The sequence below is a fragment of the Thunnus thynnus genome, chromosome 12 (genome assembly GCF_963924715.1).
Source record: "Thunnus thynnus chromosome 12, fThuThy2.1, whole genome shotgun sequence".
Classification (NCBI taxonomy): Eukaryota; Metazoa; Chordata; class Actinopteri; order Scombriformes; family Scombridae; genus Thunnus; species Thunnus thynnus.
In genome coordinates this window covers 15,587,058-15,604,087 of record NC_089528.1, presented here as the reverse complement: position 1 = coordinate 15,604,087, position 17,030 = coordinate 15,587,058, and the positions used below count along the sequence as shown (strand labels likewise).

The 17,030-nt window shown below is 38.9% G+C and overlaps 1 protein-coding gene across 2 annotated transcripts in view; it reads right to left on the bottom strand.

Moving 5' to 3' along the window:
• tnn (tenascin N) overlaps window positions 1-3,846 on the bottom strand; it is a 39,550-nt gene extending 35,704 nt beyond the window's left edge. For both annotated transcript variants that reach the window (XM_067605812.1, XM_067605813.1), the window contains exon 1: window positions 3,632-3,846. The gene's annotated coding sequence lies outside the window, so the exon portion shown is untranslated. The remainder of the gene's footprint in view (window positions 1-3,631) is intronic.
• Window positions 3,847-17,030: the final 13,184 nt, after the last annotated feature.

The following is a 17,030-nucleotide window of genomic DNA, read 5'->3' as shown; positions in this document are numbered from 1 at the left end:
ACAGTTTTTAGGCCCTTCCCTTATTTCTCTTGGAGAAGATAGCACTATGACCTTCCAAGCATAGCAGAGGGCTGCTACTGACTGTTGAGAATGTCCCAATGTGGGAGAAAGAGACAGATGGAGGAATCAATGGAGAGAGGAAATGGGGAATGGAGAGGGAAGTGGGGCAGTCAGAATCAGGATTACTGCAGGATGAATGGACAGATATATAGATACTGTATATACGGATTGATGGGCTGATGAATAACAACAGACAAATGGATGAGTGGATAGATGGATGGAGTAATAATTAAATGGATGTAAGGATGGATAATAATGTTTCGTTTCTGACATGCTTTTTCAGACTTTTATCTGAATTAAACATTCTAGTGTGAAGGTTTAAAACTGAGCTAAGCTTGTGTGGTCTATGAAAATAAAAACCCTCTGGTAGAGTGACTGAAAGCCCAGTTATAAATTGCTGGATTGTTGGATTTATTGCTTGAACAACGGCAAGAACGGTTGCTAACTAACATGCACCTCTTACGTTTTCTCAAGGACACGCCTTACCGGAAACGATGCTTTACCCCCATTCTCCTCCATAGTGAACTGCAAGTCACCACCCCAATATGAAGGGCCGCCCTGAAGAATTGGATTGGTTCTGCACTGCAGTTTTTTTTTAAACTCTCTAATTGTTTCCATCCAGTTTTAACAATGAAACCTGAGAGATTGTGTTAAGTCTCTATGAGCAAAACATTTAGAGACTGAACTGTGGGTCTCGCAAATATAAAAGGATGGAAGGAGCCGATTATCGTTGGACTGTGAAATAACAAGTACGATTAGATACCACTGAATGAATGAAAAACTGGATGTTTGTAGCATTAAATGATTGTCAAGACACAAAGCAGAAAGTTTGATTATTTTGAAAGCAGAAGGGCTTAACTTGACTTAAAGATGCTAAACCCTGTGTTTGCCATCAGTGTCCAGCACATTCATCCTTTAAAGCCACTTGACTGTTATTAGTTACTCCGACTCAACATGCATAAGACTGTAGGATGAAGCGAGAAAACAGAGTGGCTTCAGTCTGGTTATGCTGCCTCTCTGTACATCCTAATAGCTTTTCAGCATGACTTTGAAACCCTTGCAAGTAAAATTCAACATGTCCGTGAATACAGTTAAAAATTCCTTCCTGACAGTAACTTTTCTGCGTCAAAGCAGAGCTATGTCAATAGGCCTGTAAAATGTTTGTTGACTACCTGTGATGAGTGTTCACTGTTTTATATGGGAGAAAACAGTGTGTGGGACTCTGCCCATGTGTGTACAGTATGTGTGTGAAACTGGTCATTTACAGACAAGGGGTGGGGTGAGGTGCGGGGGTGGGTTGCCTCCAGAGGTAATAAGAGTAATACAGTCACAGAGACAATACTGTCTGGCTCCACAGACACTTTTCACTGAAGGCCTCTTGACAAGCTGTGAGGGATGCTTGTGTGTTTATAGGTGGATTTTCCTAAAAGTCCTACTTTATATTATATATTCTCAGAGCTCTGGAAACTAATTGTGCAAGCATTGAGATGAGAGAAAGAGAGAAAGGGAAGAAACGAGTGAAACAAAGACGAACAAAAATCATGTAATACACATACAAAGAGAGAGAGAGAGGCGACCTGGTCAGCCTGTGCATGTTTGCCCTTTCCTCTCAGGAGAGCCATTAAGCCTTAGACAAAAGGGTGATTGTTTTGGCAGGTTTCAACTCAAGACAAATCTCATTGGACCAAACCAAGAAGCCTAAGGATGAGAAGATGAGAGGGTTTAAAAGGAGGAGCTGCAAGGTCGCGCCTTTATATGCGGTTGTAAACTTTGCCATGTTTGTGGTCATTCCTTTCCCTTCCTTTCGCAGCAGCTTGCAGACAGAACAGGGAAACTGAAATGAATAAAACGAGGCTGAAAGCAATTATCGTCTGAGAGTGGAGCTCATATCTTCATGATTCTGTCTGCCTCCTGCTGCCATGCAGACCACAAGGAGACCTCGATAAGGACCTTGCGTCATAGAGGCTCCGTTCTCCTCACTGGGGCTTTCAGGTGAAAACATAACCCACCAGAAAAAAAGCACAACTCGTGCATTAATAAATCAGCCTAAATCCTTGACAGAGATAAGTTTCTGAAATAATACAAATGTGTTTTGAGTAGCTTTCATGTGCCCGTGGGTCATTTTCAATTTGTGAAGGTGGATAAAAAAAGGTTTGAGTTGTGAGGTTTCCATGAAAGCTGTCACGTTATGCAATCTGAACACTTTTTATAAACCGCCCATTCAGGGTTGTGGGTCTCTCTCTCTCTCTCTTTCTCTTTCCTGCTTTCTGTCTCCCTCTCTCTATCATTTCACATGGCTGAGGGCCCACATCTGTAGCTCATTTTGCAAGGGCTTCTGTGTATCCCCTGAGCCAGCACAGTAGCATTAAAGGTAAATCTACTGGATCGACAGCCCTGCGTGAATATCTATCTCCCTCACACATAGTTATAATAAATATTTATACTTAAATATATGCTATTATCACTGGGGAAAATCAGTACTGGCAGGCTTGTTGACAGACAATATGGGATTATCTACAATACAATGTGGATATTAACTGGATATACAAATCGTAAATATTAACTCTAATACATTTTACAGCAACTGAAAGCCTTCACGGCTGCTCCAGTGGGAAAATAACTTTGTTGATTTATGCAGTGTAGTCTGAACATTTATAAATATTTAATTTAAATAGAAATTACCTTTAAACTAATTCAAATTTCAAAATGTTTTCATCTATCTAAATAAAATTTCATCTTCCTGAAATATCTCATGTATTTTATTATACATGAATACATTTAAAGATAAAATGGGCACACAACAAACAAACAGACACACACATATTCATGTCAAGACACACCTATTGACAGCAACACACACAAAAAACTAAAGAAGCTGAAGAAAACAGCTTTCAATGCTTGTGAATGCAGAAGAAAATGCAACTATACACTGAGCACCAGCACTTGACAACTGCTCACATATATTCATTCAGTGCGTCAAACCTCTCACATATCAATATTTATCGCTGACAAAGATTTCCAGAACTTTCTCATCATCAAAGTGCTGCAAGGCAAACCCCAAACTTAGATACTAACAGCTACAGTCCCGGGACACTTGATAAATTCCAGGTGTCAAGTTAAACTTTAGACTGTCAAATACCTGACAGCAGAGTGGAAGTGAGAGGGGCTGGAGTAGAGAGTGAAGGGAGTTTAGATGGATGGAGACAAAGAGGAATAAGATGAGAAGGAATTTGGAGTGTGAAATGATAGAGAGAGGGAGAAAGAGTACCAAAAAGGAAGAAAAAGTTTAATTTGTCCCCTTAGAATCATTTAGAAAAAGACAAGAGCATCATTGAGCACAGCAGAATTATCAGCCTTGACTTCAAATCTTATACTGATTGGAACAAAATCTACACTAAAACTTTTAAAAGCATCACATACCTACAGGTTGATGATGACCAGCACTATCTCACAAAATCAGAAATTCAATTATAAAAAAAAGACATAAGCCTACTGTATTGCATGTATTGCAAATTTAGTTCAGAGTTTAAATCACTGAGAAATAAATAACACAATTAAAATGTTGCCTTACCCTTGACGGTTTTCTTAAACTCTTCTTTCTACTTCTGCCTATCTTTTCTTGGAACTTCACTCACTAAGCCTCTCCCTCTGCCACCTGTTGACAGGCCCAGGCCAATGACTGAAAGACCTCTACACTGCCAGAGACTTTTGCTCTCTCCCTTTTCAATTGTTAAAATCTCTCCCAAATGCCTACGGGCCAATGGGCAGTTAGTTTGGGAGTGTCTCTATTCCTCCTCTTCTCAAGTGTTTGAATGAAAAGGGAGGAGAAAGAGATAATAAGCAGCATTTACTCCTTCAACCCCCCCACCCACCCACACCCAACCCCGATCACTAAACACACCTCCCTTTCCATCATCTCAACACTTTCTTCACTTTTTAATATTTTTGTTTTTTTTATATGTTTTTGGTTATGGTAGCAGAGGAGGTTGAAATTAATCGCTTCAGCAGAAGCAGTAAGGTCTTAAACACAGTAACTGGATAAAGGTTGGATTCAAGGGGTCGAGAGCGAAGCCAAGAAAAACCTAGAGTCGACTGAGGACAGAAGGAGTCACTGGGGAGGGGTTATATTTGACAGAAAACGTTGTTATTCCAAAATCAAAACTGTACACATGAGTACTTGATATGATTTAAAAGACATGGGTTGGAATCCAGGCATTGGAAAATTAGGATTCAAATGACAAGAATAGAAGTGGCATACAGATTGTGTTACAGATGGAGACAAAAAAGAAAAAAAAGGACTGGTGGCATTTCCTGGAATAAAACCTTCTGGGGATATGGGATCGTATTCTGGAAAATTGTGATAATAATCACAAGACTGTTTCGACCATTTATTGTTGGTTGGATGATTGGCAGTTAGAAACCAAAGTCTTGACTTGATTTGATATTTATGCACTATCCTCTCTGAAATGTTCTCACGTTATTTCTGGGCCACCGCTGAACATGCTGTGAAGACACATAGCAGGCTAACTCCTTCAAGCCGACGGAAAAACCACAAACTTCACGATCAAAAACGTACCCCTTCGGCCTGCATTGCAATCACATCAAAGCACAAAAAGACAAAAAAGTATTCTGTTTCAGTTTGGTTTCTGTTATGCATCTACTACCATCACCAAAGACTCCAGGTGTCAAGGTTGGCAATAGTTTACGCTGACAGTGACTGTTTGTTTCTAAATATATAACTATGGTTTCGAATTTCTGTGGGAACACAGAAGACAGAAGGATTGTTCAAGTGAAACTGGAGTTGAGGGGGCAGGTGTGGTTGTTTATACAGAGCAAATGGTGGTCCTGCTTTTAATTGTAACATGTTGGACAATGCTTACTTATTGTTAATCTTATCCAATAATCTGATGGCACGACTGGTACCAAAACCATGTGTGTGAATTCAATATAGTGTTCTGTTGTTTCCATGTTTGAACACCAATACAGGAAACGTCTGGCTGAAAGGCTGGATGTAGTAAATTATCATGCACTAAAGAGAAAAATAAAGGACAAATTTATAGGGCAATTCATAAAGGAAGGTAATTGGTTTTTTTTTTAGAATCTACAGGCAATAAAATACAAATGAATGCAAAGATTGGTTTACTTAAAAGAATGAAGAAAGAAGAAGAAAGCGCACGACAAGCTCTAAACACAACACTGACATATTATCACCCCATAAAGTTAAGGTGAACAAATTAGGAAACAGCTCATTATTTACACATTCAGCAGAAACTTAACAACTAACCTCAGGAAAATAGCTCCAACTACTAAATGCTCCACTATATATTTACCAGCTAGTTGCCAATGTTTTCTGTCCATTTGATGCTGGACCAGTAGTGTATAGTGGGTTTATCAGAGCATTGCTGCCTGCTGTGGCTAGACACAAGGCTGATGAGAGTGAATCAAACCAGTAAAGTTGCAGGGCAGAAAACCGGAACAATGAGCTGCAAAATGTTGAAATGCTCCATAGAGCTGACGGGAACTGCACAGTTCGGTAAAAGTTTTGAGTGAGTTTGTCACTTTGAGTGAAACCTTTCACATTACGTATATCGTTTAATCTCTATCTTTAATTTTTAAAAAGTGCTGTTATAGCGGGCAATGGTGATAATGGGAAAGTCATGGATGTATTATGTGTTTTAATAGTAAAGTTAAAAAAATCCAAGAGAATATGGATGCCAATGTTGGCACTGAGAGCCACCGCAGCTCTTGGAAGGTAATATCTGTCATTCTGCAGCAGTGTCTCTAGAAACAAACTGCTCCCTGGACCAGGGACAGAGATGAATAAATCACCGGATGCTCCATAATGACACAGTCATTACGGAGAGTTTACAGTTCCTCTGGAAGTTAAAACGCACTGCATCCTTGCAACATCGGCGTGTAGTGTTCAGCCTCTGATTCCTGCAGCAGAGCTTTCTACCAAACCTACTAATTTACATGATCAGAGAACAGTGAAACTAGGACACTTTCAATTATATTATGCATAGATAATAAAGACTACAAAGATTAATTGAGTTGCCTTGAATTTCATTTTACCATGTGCTCTCTCTCACTTTTTCTGTCATTAGAAAGAAGCATCTGTAGATGTACATCTGGAGTTCAGTTAATTAACTTTGTCAGAGTAGAGGATAAAATCACATGGAATCAGGTTGTTATGGAAGAAAGAAAAGATGAAAGGCAGATGAAGACTGATCTGATAGTGAAAACAGACATTTTCCCTCACCATATTGGTTATAATTAACAAATCAACCACTGAGGCGTTTCTGTCATGTAGGCATTTGCATTTGCTTCATGTTTCTTTCAGGTCCACAGACCTCCCATAGAGACTTTGAAGGTGAGTTAAACTCTACATTAATAAACAACAGTATTTCTTATAAAAACTGTGACATACTACTGATTCTACTACATACAGTAAATGCTACAGTATATAGAACAGGGATGGCAGGCAGCAAGAGTATGCATGTACAGTATGTATGTATCATGGTTGGCATATGTATCTGTGTCCTTGCATGTGTTTGCATCAGTCTGTGTGTGCAGGAATGTGAGAACACTGTTAGTTGCTTATCTGGGATCAGTTTTGAAAGTTTGGACCTAATTATGACTAGGATTTTGGATCGGGTGAACCGATTCCACACCAGCACAGAAGAATGCAGTAACACACACACACACACACAGACCAATCATTAAGACTACAGTTTGTTCCCACACTTTAAGAGTGTGGTGCACCTGACAACCCCTCAACATACATCACAAGAAAGACCTTTTCCATTTGGCTTTGTGGTTTGGTTTTGGTACCTCAAAAAACATCTTTCCTGTGGAATTACAACTTCCTCTATTGCATTTAATCAGGTACTGTTTACTTACCCTGTGTTAAATCATAATAATAAGAAAGTTTTCAAAAAGAGAGGGTCTCAGAGCATCAGAAGTTTTGTCCTCACTCACTACATGTGTGCTAAATAATCCCATCACATTATCTTCTAATCAATTCCTCTTTTCTTCCGGATTTGATCTGAACAAATCTGTCGGTCATTCCTAACAAAACAAGGGGGAATCCTCAGCTTCGGTGAACATAAAGAACACACATCATATCAAATCGGCACATTGAACTCCATTCAAGCACTCTGTTGTAAAGACATGCTGTGTGGGATGTGATGACATTTACAGTGAGTCACGGGACAATGAGAAAATATTTCATGCATTACGTTTTTCCATTGTAAGCGCTTGTTGGTTTCAGCATGCCAGGAAATGTAACCCACCACACTAGCAGCAGATGTAACAGAATTCGTCACAGCAGGAGGAATTTTATATTATGTCTCCTTTAATGTGACGCATGTCTGTACTTTGTATCCCTTTTCCGGGAAAAAGACAATCTCTGAACTCTTATTAAAAGAGCCCACACACCTCTTACATTCCTTTTCATTTATCCCTGTTCTTTTTCTGTCAGGCTGCCTGTCTGGCTGAAGGTGCTTTTTTTTTTTTTGACAACATCAAAATGGGAACCATGACATATAAAGGTCACCACAGTTGATAGATACCTGCATAATCTCATTGAAGTTGCCTGCACTTCATAAGAAGATGCTGAGACAGGGCATAAAATGTCTTCCTCTTCCCTGTGATGCTTATAGAATAAATAATAATGCCACATTCATGCCATATCAGAGTTACCATAATTACATGTTTCCAACTTGTAAATATCGTTCACATCAACATCCAAGTCATAATTGTGACTGGGAAACTGGAATTTTTTCTGAAAGCTCCGCTATATCCGGCTTGGCAATTAATAATAAAACCAAGCCTGAAAACCAAGCCAACATGGACGCCTCACTTCAGCCAAAGTACATCGTTCTATGTAATTAAACCCACATTTAATGGTTATAATGTAATTTTGCCAACGCACAGTATTTTAAACCCTTTTTTTCCCGATCCTTCCCATCCATCCGACATAGCATGAATGCAGCATAATCAGCCTCCTATATGAAGATAAGGCTGCTTTATTAATTAATAAATGTATTCATTTTGAGTCTGTATTTAAATTCTTACTTAACCCTGTGTATGTACAGTACACGTGCACTTGCTGAATAGAAGCATCTGGAACAAAATGAAAACACCCTGAAATAAAACAAATTACTTTAATTTCTCATAAAACATTTACTATGTTTTACCTCTAACTTCTGAGCTAGAGAATATAGAGATACTGACAGATTTACAATGCAAAAAATTTAGAAAAATGTGTGAAAACTTACTGGTTGGATGCACAATAACAATTACACTGCTTTTCAGTTAAGTTGGGATCTGGTTAGTAGGGTTAGTCATAGCATGTGGTTTATATTTACCTCATCGTCTTACAACATTTAGTGCAGACACAAGTTTCAAGAACAGGAACGATGATCACCCTCAAGAAGTTAAGGAAGTCCCTCATCATGATTTTGGTTACCGAACCCCCATAAATAGAATGCTATTTTGGATCCATATCAAAACCTGTTAGAAGCGGTCATTTAAGATGCAGATAAGAGTTCTCTCACTATCCTGCATAATAAACAATCTTTCCTGAATGCTTATATGAAGTTTTGTCTTGGCCACATATCAGCATCTGCCTTGTGGTTAGAATCAGACTTCAGTTCAGCCAATCATAGATGTTGTCTTTAGCATTCTGTGGGTATTGCTGGTAGTTGGTTGCTATGGTGATATTTTAAAAACATCTTGTAAAGCTGCATTAAGACACAGTGGTGGGGCAACAATAGTTACAGAGTTTCTCATTTAAACTGAAAAGCACTGTTAAAGTCCTCGTGGGCCACATTCTTTCCTATGAAGGTTTGTCATGACAACATCAATAGTTATAATAAATTGAAAAGTGTTTCTATTGATTTCCACAGATTCTTAGCCATTTATAAAAGTATAAGATTTTACAGTGCACTCCTGTCTCTTACTCACATACATCTTATCAGTAGTCCATTATGATGGCCACTAACAAATTACTTATATCAGATTCTGTTACTATTCTCGAATAACACTATGTTAAGAATGAAACTATGACATTGCTGACAAACCTTGATCTCTGCTCCCGACATAATCCCTTCTGCTGATTTTGGATCTGAGTTTGAATGCTTGCTAAATAGAGGAAGTCATTTATTGTCCACTCCTCTGTCTTGCTGCAGCTATTTGGTATCATCTTGTTTTTTCTCCCAGCCAAGATAAATAGCAGCTCTCCTGATGCTCATATATTTCCAGTTCGAACAGCCATGGTGTGAGAACTTTCAACTGTTGTTTACAAAAGGAATTTAAGCTGCCGAACGCACTGCCATAATTAAGATGATATATAAAACACAACCAGTTATGCCAAAGATGTTGTTAACTGAGCTAATGACTACATTATATCAGTAGCATAGGCAGAAATCAAAGTGTGGGTGGGCACAGAGAAAATCAGGTGGGCCTAGCGTGTCAAAGACCGATCACTTAATGGGATCTGAAACGCATAGGTCATTACAACCATACTTGCCTGAATGCACCACAGTTTAATTATACATGCCAGAGGTAATGTTACAGGCACCAAGATGAACATTAACAGCATTGCATAGCCTGGCATGGTGGCTTCATATCCACACACACACAGCTGACAGATGCAACAGTGCAGCATATGGATAGAGGTACACTTGCACCATCATGCCTAGTAATGTTAAAAATTTCACCTGAACATAGCCTGGCATGGTGGCCACATAAACCACACACATGCACACACACTCACTCACACACACACACACACACACACACACACACACACACACACACACACACACACACACACACACACACACACACACAGACAAACACACAGACACACACACACACAGATGGCAGACGCAGCAACATCAGTATAAAATCCAGTTGTGCACCCAACAAAAACTATACCCAATAAACAATAATAATGGTCAGATAATTGCAACAGTATTCACTGACAGCTGTTCACTGGATGATCCAGCAAAAAAGGAAGCTTTCTGAGCTGGCACGTAGCTGTGGGTGGGCCTGAGTGGGTCTGGGCCCACCCACTTGGCACTCAGGCCCACCCACAGCTACGTGCCAGCATTATATATTAGTGCATGTCTGACTTAACACATCTGTGCTATTACGATGAACTCTATGTTATATGGGTGGTGATTTTCTATATTTTCTTCTAAATCTCATGTGAAGAGCCAAACCAACAATGATCTCATCCTACTTACAAGTATTGTATGTGTGTCCAAAGCCTGATATATTGCATTCCTCTGTGATATAGATCTCTCTTGTTGTCCAAAAACTATTAAAAACAGTCAGTGAGACACACCGTTGCACTGAGTGACATGTTCCTTCACCTCAGAGTATGAGCATCTTAATTTGTTTAGAAACTGCCCCAAACACTAATAACAGCGATCACGTTCCAGAGTTCTATGTAGTTCTATGTACAGCACACGCCACTGCGTATACAGTGCTTCACTAGCTTGTTGTGCTGCATATCACAACCTCTTGACTTTGCACTACATTGTAAATTTCTCAAAGAACTTTCGTACAAAGTCAATAGGTTGTGATATGTAGCCTAACAAGCTGACAAAGCGACTGTAAACAGAACCATGTTCCTGCACATGCGCAGTGGCATCTGCTGTACAAGGAACTACTCTCTTGAGACTGAAAACGTGATTGCTGTTCTTACTCTTTGGAGCTATTTCTAAACAAACTAATGTCAAGGTAATCTTTGGGCCGAAGGAGCATGCAACATTGAGGCTCACTGACATGTTTTTAATGGACAAAAAAAAAAAGAGATTTTGTGGGTCCACACAAAGGCTAGCCCCCTGTCATTAAAACACATATATCAGACAGACCCTCCACTTAAGAGGTTTGAGGCTACTGATGACATTAGTAAAGACATTTTACTGGTACATTATAACTTAATCAGCATGTGTATCTGGGCTCAAACAACCGCTTTCAGTAACTTAAACCTGAACTCTCAACGAGTCCTTTCAAGTAAATATACAAGAAGGACATTAACTCTACCCTTTGAACCGCATGGCACATTTAATCACGCACAGGCTAACTGTGGTAAGCTGAACTGGAACATCACTGATTGCATGTTTCCTTGAGGATCTGGAAACTGTTGATTGAGAGGGCTGATTTGATCTGAAGGGGAGCTGCAGTGTGAGGGGCTGTGTGCGAAATGGGAACTGACAGACAGATCCAAATAGCACCCACAGATATATAACACATGAAATATGTTTAAAGACGGACTAAATGTCTGGCTTGTCTGCAGGTTATTAGGCTAGATTAACACAGCCAACTCAAAGCTGACACGTTCCCTCACCGTGGCAAGAAAGTAGATTTTTCCATTCTTGTCTAAACACGCAGAAGTAGGGATACACTGTTTCCCCATGTTTACATGTAAAAGATAAGATCAGATTAGAGAAAGCAGGGTCAAAGATGGCACATTCTTCATGTTTATGGTGAGATGTTTTGGAGGCTGTTTTTATTTTCTAACAGTGTAAACTGAATGTGTGGGAGTCTAGTGGAAAGCAGATCAGATTAGAGGATGCAGTTTAGATAAAGACTCAAGTCATTTAAGGGGAAACAAACTAATGCCATATGGTTGGAGGTTTGGTTTGGTTTGGTTGAATGTGTTCCTTTCAAGGCCTTTGTTGTTACCACATGGTGCACATACAATCAAACTTGCACACACATAAACACACACTTGAGACTATAAGCTGCTGCTCTGTTTCCAGTCCGCTCTAATGCACACCACAGCTAAGTTTTATGTTCTTTATCAACCACACAGTGTACAAAGGCAGCATATGTGGGGTAATTGTACGTCTACATCGTGATTATCCGCTAATGTTGCTCAACTACTGTGACCGGGCAGATAGTTTTTAAAGATTATTTTAATGTGGCTTCTGTTTTGTTAGGCAGCATATGGTAATGAGCATTACAATGATCTGACAATAATCTGTAACATCGTCTGTGGTCTGGATTCAGACGTGACATCATGAGTACAGGACATGGTGGGGCTTTTTCTGTCACATCTGCTTTAGATCACAACTTACAAAACTAAGAGCCATTTGCCAGAAGTGTGAATCCATCTGTCTCAATTTTTCACAAAAAAACACATAATTAATTAATAGGCACATGCGCACATAAAATAAGACGAACCTGCCATGAGAATGATAATTAATGAGTCCTTATTCATATGAGCCAGTGAAGCACATTAGTAAATGAGTTAATTGGAATAGACAAGCCAAGTCAAGCAGCATTCTGACAAATGAGCTGGTGTCAACAGCTGTTACAGAGCTTCCTGGGCTGATGTGAATACCAGTCTTCAGGGTCGGGTCATGCTGTCATGAGACCCCATGAATAGACCTGACCCCAGGTCCACCTACTGACATAACCCAGCACTGCTCATACTTTCATGCTTTTTGATCTCATGGACTCACTGGTGATTTCTGCTTGTCTCTGAGAAGAAGAAACAAGGTGAGAGTTAAAAAAGAGACAAGCTCAAGCAAGTAAAACTGTGTCACTTCCTGCCAACATTTGTGGCTGATGCTCATTTTATACTGTTAATGGAACAAACAGTTATGGGATAGAATACATGGTGTAGATTTGGGGACATATGCTTATCCGTGGACCTCCAAAAGAGTGAAAATAATCCAATGAAACAAAATCCTGTAAATCTGTTGCAGTTGTGACACTAAATACACCTTATCTGCATGATTTTATTGTTTCAAACAGTAACAAGATGTCATAAGAATATCTGATTTCAGCTGACAGTAAAAACAAAGTTAAGATAGCTGCTGACTGACAGGCCGAGACCTTTAGGGTCTCCCCTGGAAAAAAGTGGTACCCGGTTACAGAGAGAGTGACAGTGACAAATAACACACCACGGATGTACTCTTGTTCTTGCATGGGGAGTTTTAACATACTCATTTCCTGCTTGTATTAATATGACTTCAACGCAAGCATGGAAAATGAGAGGTCATATGAATCAAAACTTCCTGAAACCTTGACATGAAGGAAATTATTTCTGCTTTGTAAAACGGCACCAGGAGTTACCCTTCACCTGATTCTCTTGGGTCAAGAAAGTTTTGTTTTCAAAGCTTGCGGGCTACACTTCCTAAAGCCTTGGTGGTCCCGTAACTAAGTATAATCACAGATGTGACTGTTTCTCTCTCCGTCTCTCTCTCTCTCTTACTTTCTTTTTCTTTTTCTCTACCTTCCAAAGTAACTAGTTTCATTTAAATTAAAAACTCACCATTTCACTCCTTCTGTTCTTCTCCTTGACAATGACGGTAACACCTAACCAGAAAATCAAGGAAATACAGTTTTGGCTTTTACAAATATGACTTTATATCATCTGAAATTGAAAAAAAAGGTAGTGGAACAAAACACAAACCAGCTTATGTTTTTTAGGAGGTTATACATCAAACATTTCATTCACGCAAATAGTGCAGCTGTGCTTGAATCTGAAAGGAAAGTTGGTTGTTGTTGGTTTTATGAAAATGTTCCCCTTGGCAGAGCATAAGTGAATTCAGCATATCTGCAGATGGGGCTCATCAGTTTTACTTGACCCAGAACGCTCAGTTCCAAGTATTGCAATATTGTGATTGAAAATATTAAGCTGGTAATATATCTGCCTGGACAATAAATGATAAAACAGATGGTATGAGACAATCATGCATATGACCGGTGCCCACAGTAGTTTTAATAATTAATGATGTGCACAATTTTCCAAAAAAATTGAAAATAAATATCATTTCTATTTTAAAGAGTTGATGGAAACATTATCTAATATACACCAAAGCTAGAAATGACAAATTTATATGTTTATGGTCTCAGAAAGTAGGAAATCTAGTTATTTTGAGTTAGACTTCATTGCTTTTATGAAACTATTTTAACTTCATTTTTCCCCATAAAACTTTACATGAATGATGATCAGGCTCATCAAAACAAGTGTGATTGTTAGTTTAATTTTCTCATTTGCTCAAAATCTCAAAAACCTGACATGACAAAATGTATCAAGTATTGGGATTTGGTGTATATATGCTTGTTAGACTAAGTGTGCACACTAATCACTCACTATACTTACACTAAGAAATGATTAATGTATAGCTAAAAGAAGAACAGTTAATTGATTATTTATATCTCTATACCGATCCAAAATTATATATAACCCATAAATCCAGCCCAAATTTCTGTTATAAGATAACACAAGATAATACAAGTCAGTTGTACTCACTGGTGCACTCCTTTATTGATACTAGACGAAACACTCATATTTCCAAGAAGGCTCATGTCCTTTGGACTCATACAGTGACTTAAAGTGGCTTAAAGTGGTACTTTTGGCTGAGTGTAAGGAAGTCAAGAGGATTTACTTTGAGAGGTGTGATAGACCTGTATTTTTATGTGATCATCAGGAACATTCGGGTTACTCACCTGTTCGCATTCATGCCATGAATCTGACCATGGTCTTTCTTTGCTTTCACTCCATTTCCGTCTCCTGGGGGAACGCTAGACATTCCAGAAGTCTGGAAAGCAGGGACCTCTGAATCAGTCAGGCCATGGCTTCTTACTAAATGAGCTGTATCTTCTTCAAATGGACACTGATTACTAAGGGTAATGGGATTTCCTATGCTGACATGCCAATGATGATAAATCATAAAAGCTAGACTGCTGATTCAGTGTCTGATATCCAATGTTTTTTGTATTCACCAGACTGCTTGAGGTATGAGTAAATGTAAGCTTGATACTGTGATGGAGTAAAAATCAATGTAGAGACACAGAGACAACAGAGGCTGGCTATATAAAAGAAAAAGAAACTAGCACTAAACTAAGCATTCTTTTGACAGACAGTGTGAAGTTAAAAATGTTTGAGGGCCTAAAAATGTCTTTTTTCCCCTCATTTTTGCTGTCTTTGCGTTTGTTTAAATATACTTGCAGCGCTGCATGACTTTTCCATTATCAAAACTCCAGTATGAATGGTTTTCTTGTCAATGATTTATTAAAGCACCTTTAAATACTGTAACATGTGCTTGGTTCATTTGGCAAACGAGTTCGTCAGAGTAGTCCGGAATAGAATAATGGGCCGGTTGAAGGCTTGAAAACATTTACGACATCGTGAGGAGAAAGAGTTATTTATTTTACCCAGTCACAGAAACACAGGAAATGTCTCACTGTTACGTATTTCCTCTTTGCACCAGGTAATGTATGCATTTGATTAGGGTTTCATAGAAATGGTGGGATATTTAAAATGAACTGCAATCACTTAACCACATTTGTATAGACTGGTCTTTCAAGAGTGTGGATTGTATGGTGTAGACAAAAATAGGCAAACCAAAGTAGCTAAGTAAGAAAATGTGTATAAAACTTTAATCACCTTTTTACACTGATCCAACCAATCTATAAGAATCTTAAATTTGTCTCATTAACAGTATTTCAGGGCTTATGTGTCGGTGAGTTGCCCCTGTCCTTGTTTGAGTACAGTCATCTTGGTTTTTTTTGGATCAAAATGCAATAAATTAAAATGCAGCCCTTCCCTGTGGTTCAACATTTACTCTTCAGAAAATACTTGAAATAAGCAAAATTGCGTACCAGGAATTGCCAGGCGATATAACAAACTGTATCAAAGAGGCATGACACCTCTCCATTCCGTGCCAAATTCCATCACATTAGGGCCCCATATAATATTATGTTATGGTATAGAAATATAAGGAACATTTTTGTTTTGGCAGCTGGAGGCGACTGAAGTCAAAATGTTTTTAAATATTTGAACTGCCAGAGGAGTGTACATGCTGAGATGTGATGCTATACTTTTTCCATGGCCTTGAGCAGTGCTGACTGAGATCACATTCACTCCAGGATGCTGGAGTTAAGCATTGTTGGGTTTTATTAATATATATTTCACTCCTGTTTTGCTTCTGCCTGATGTGGTCTGATTATATGTGCTGTGTATGATTTATTTTCACAGGTCGTGTTGTGCAGTTAATGTCAAAGGAGCGAAAGCCCACCCACTTTGAAACAGCAGCTTGTTTTTGTTTACAAGTTGAATTGCATCTATAAAAATGTCATCCTGGTCAGAGGAGACAAAGTCATTGTGTCTACAGGAATTTAGACTAGTTTCCGTGTGTATCTTGGCCTGCATCTTTCATACTTGATGAGATAAGAGAGGCCAGAGACCTATATATTAGTGGCTGAAACAGCACTTTCCCACCCTCCTTCTGAAGCTTAAATTGCATCAGAATCAAACAATCTCAAACAACCACAGAAAACACACCGTTCTGTCACATTTTCCTCTGTGTGGTATGTTGGAGTTCAGTCTGTTGTTTGATCAGCCAGAGGATCATTGTTTACATAATCATCTTGTTTAGGGTGGGATGAAAGAATGCCTAAAAACCACTAAAGAAGACGGTACATATAGTTGATGAACACCAGAAAGGTTAGCTGCTTGGCTATGGCTGTCTGTCTGGTACTTATTAGTGGAAACAGAGCTTTCCTTCAGTTCGGATGTGTCTCATGCAGGGCACAAGCCTAAGAGCTTTATAAGGACTTTACATCTCCTTAACTTAAGGCACTACTCTCAGAAGGATTTGTTTTATGGGTTAATTTTATTACAGTATGTATAATGTATTGTTACATTCAGGATGTGAATTTGATTGAGCAGTGCATTAAGGTCAGAATGAATCCAGCAATCCACAGAGTCAATAAAGTTACTGTTCACAGTACTTCATTTCTTTCTGGTTAAAAATTCTACTCACTACTGCAATTCTCAAATGTAATCAGTTCACCCAATAATTCAAGACTTACCAGGCCAGGCCAGTAACAGTATGTTGACCGTGCTCGCTGCACTGCTGTCAGTTTTATGGATGAGCCCACTTGTCTGCAGTGTCACAGAGAAATCTTAACTTATCTCAGCAACAGATCCGTTTTTA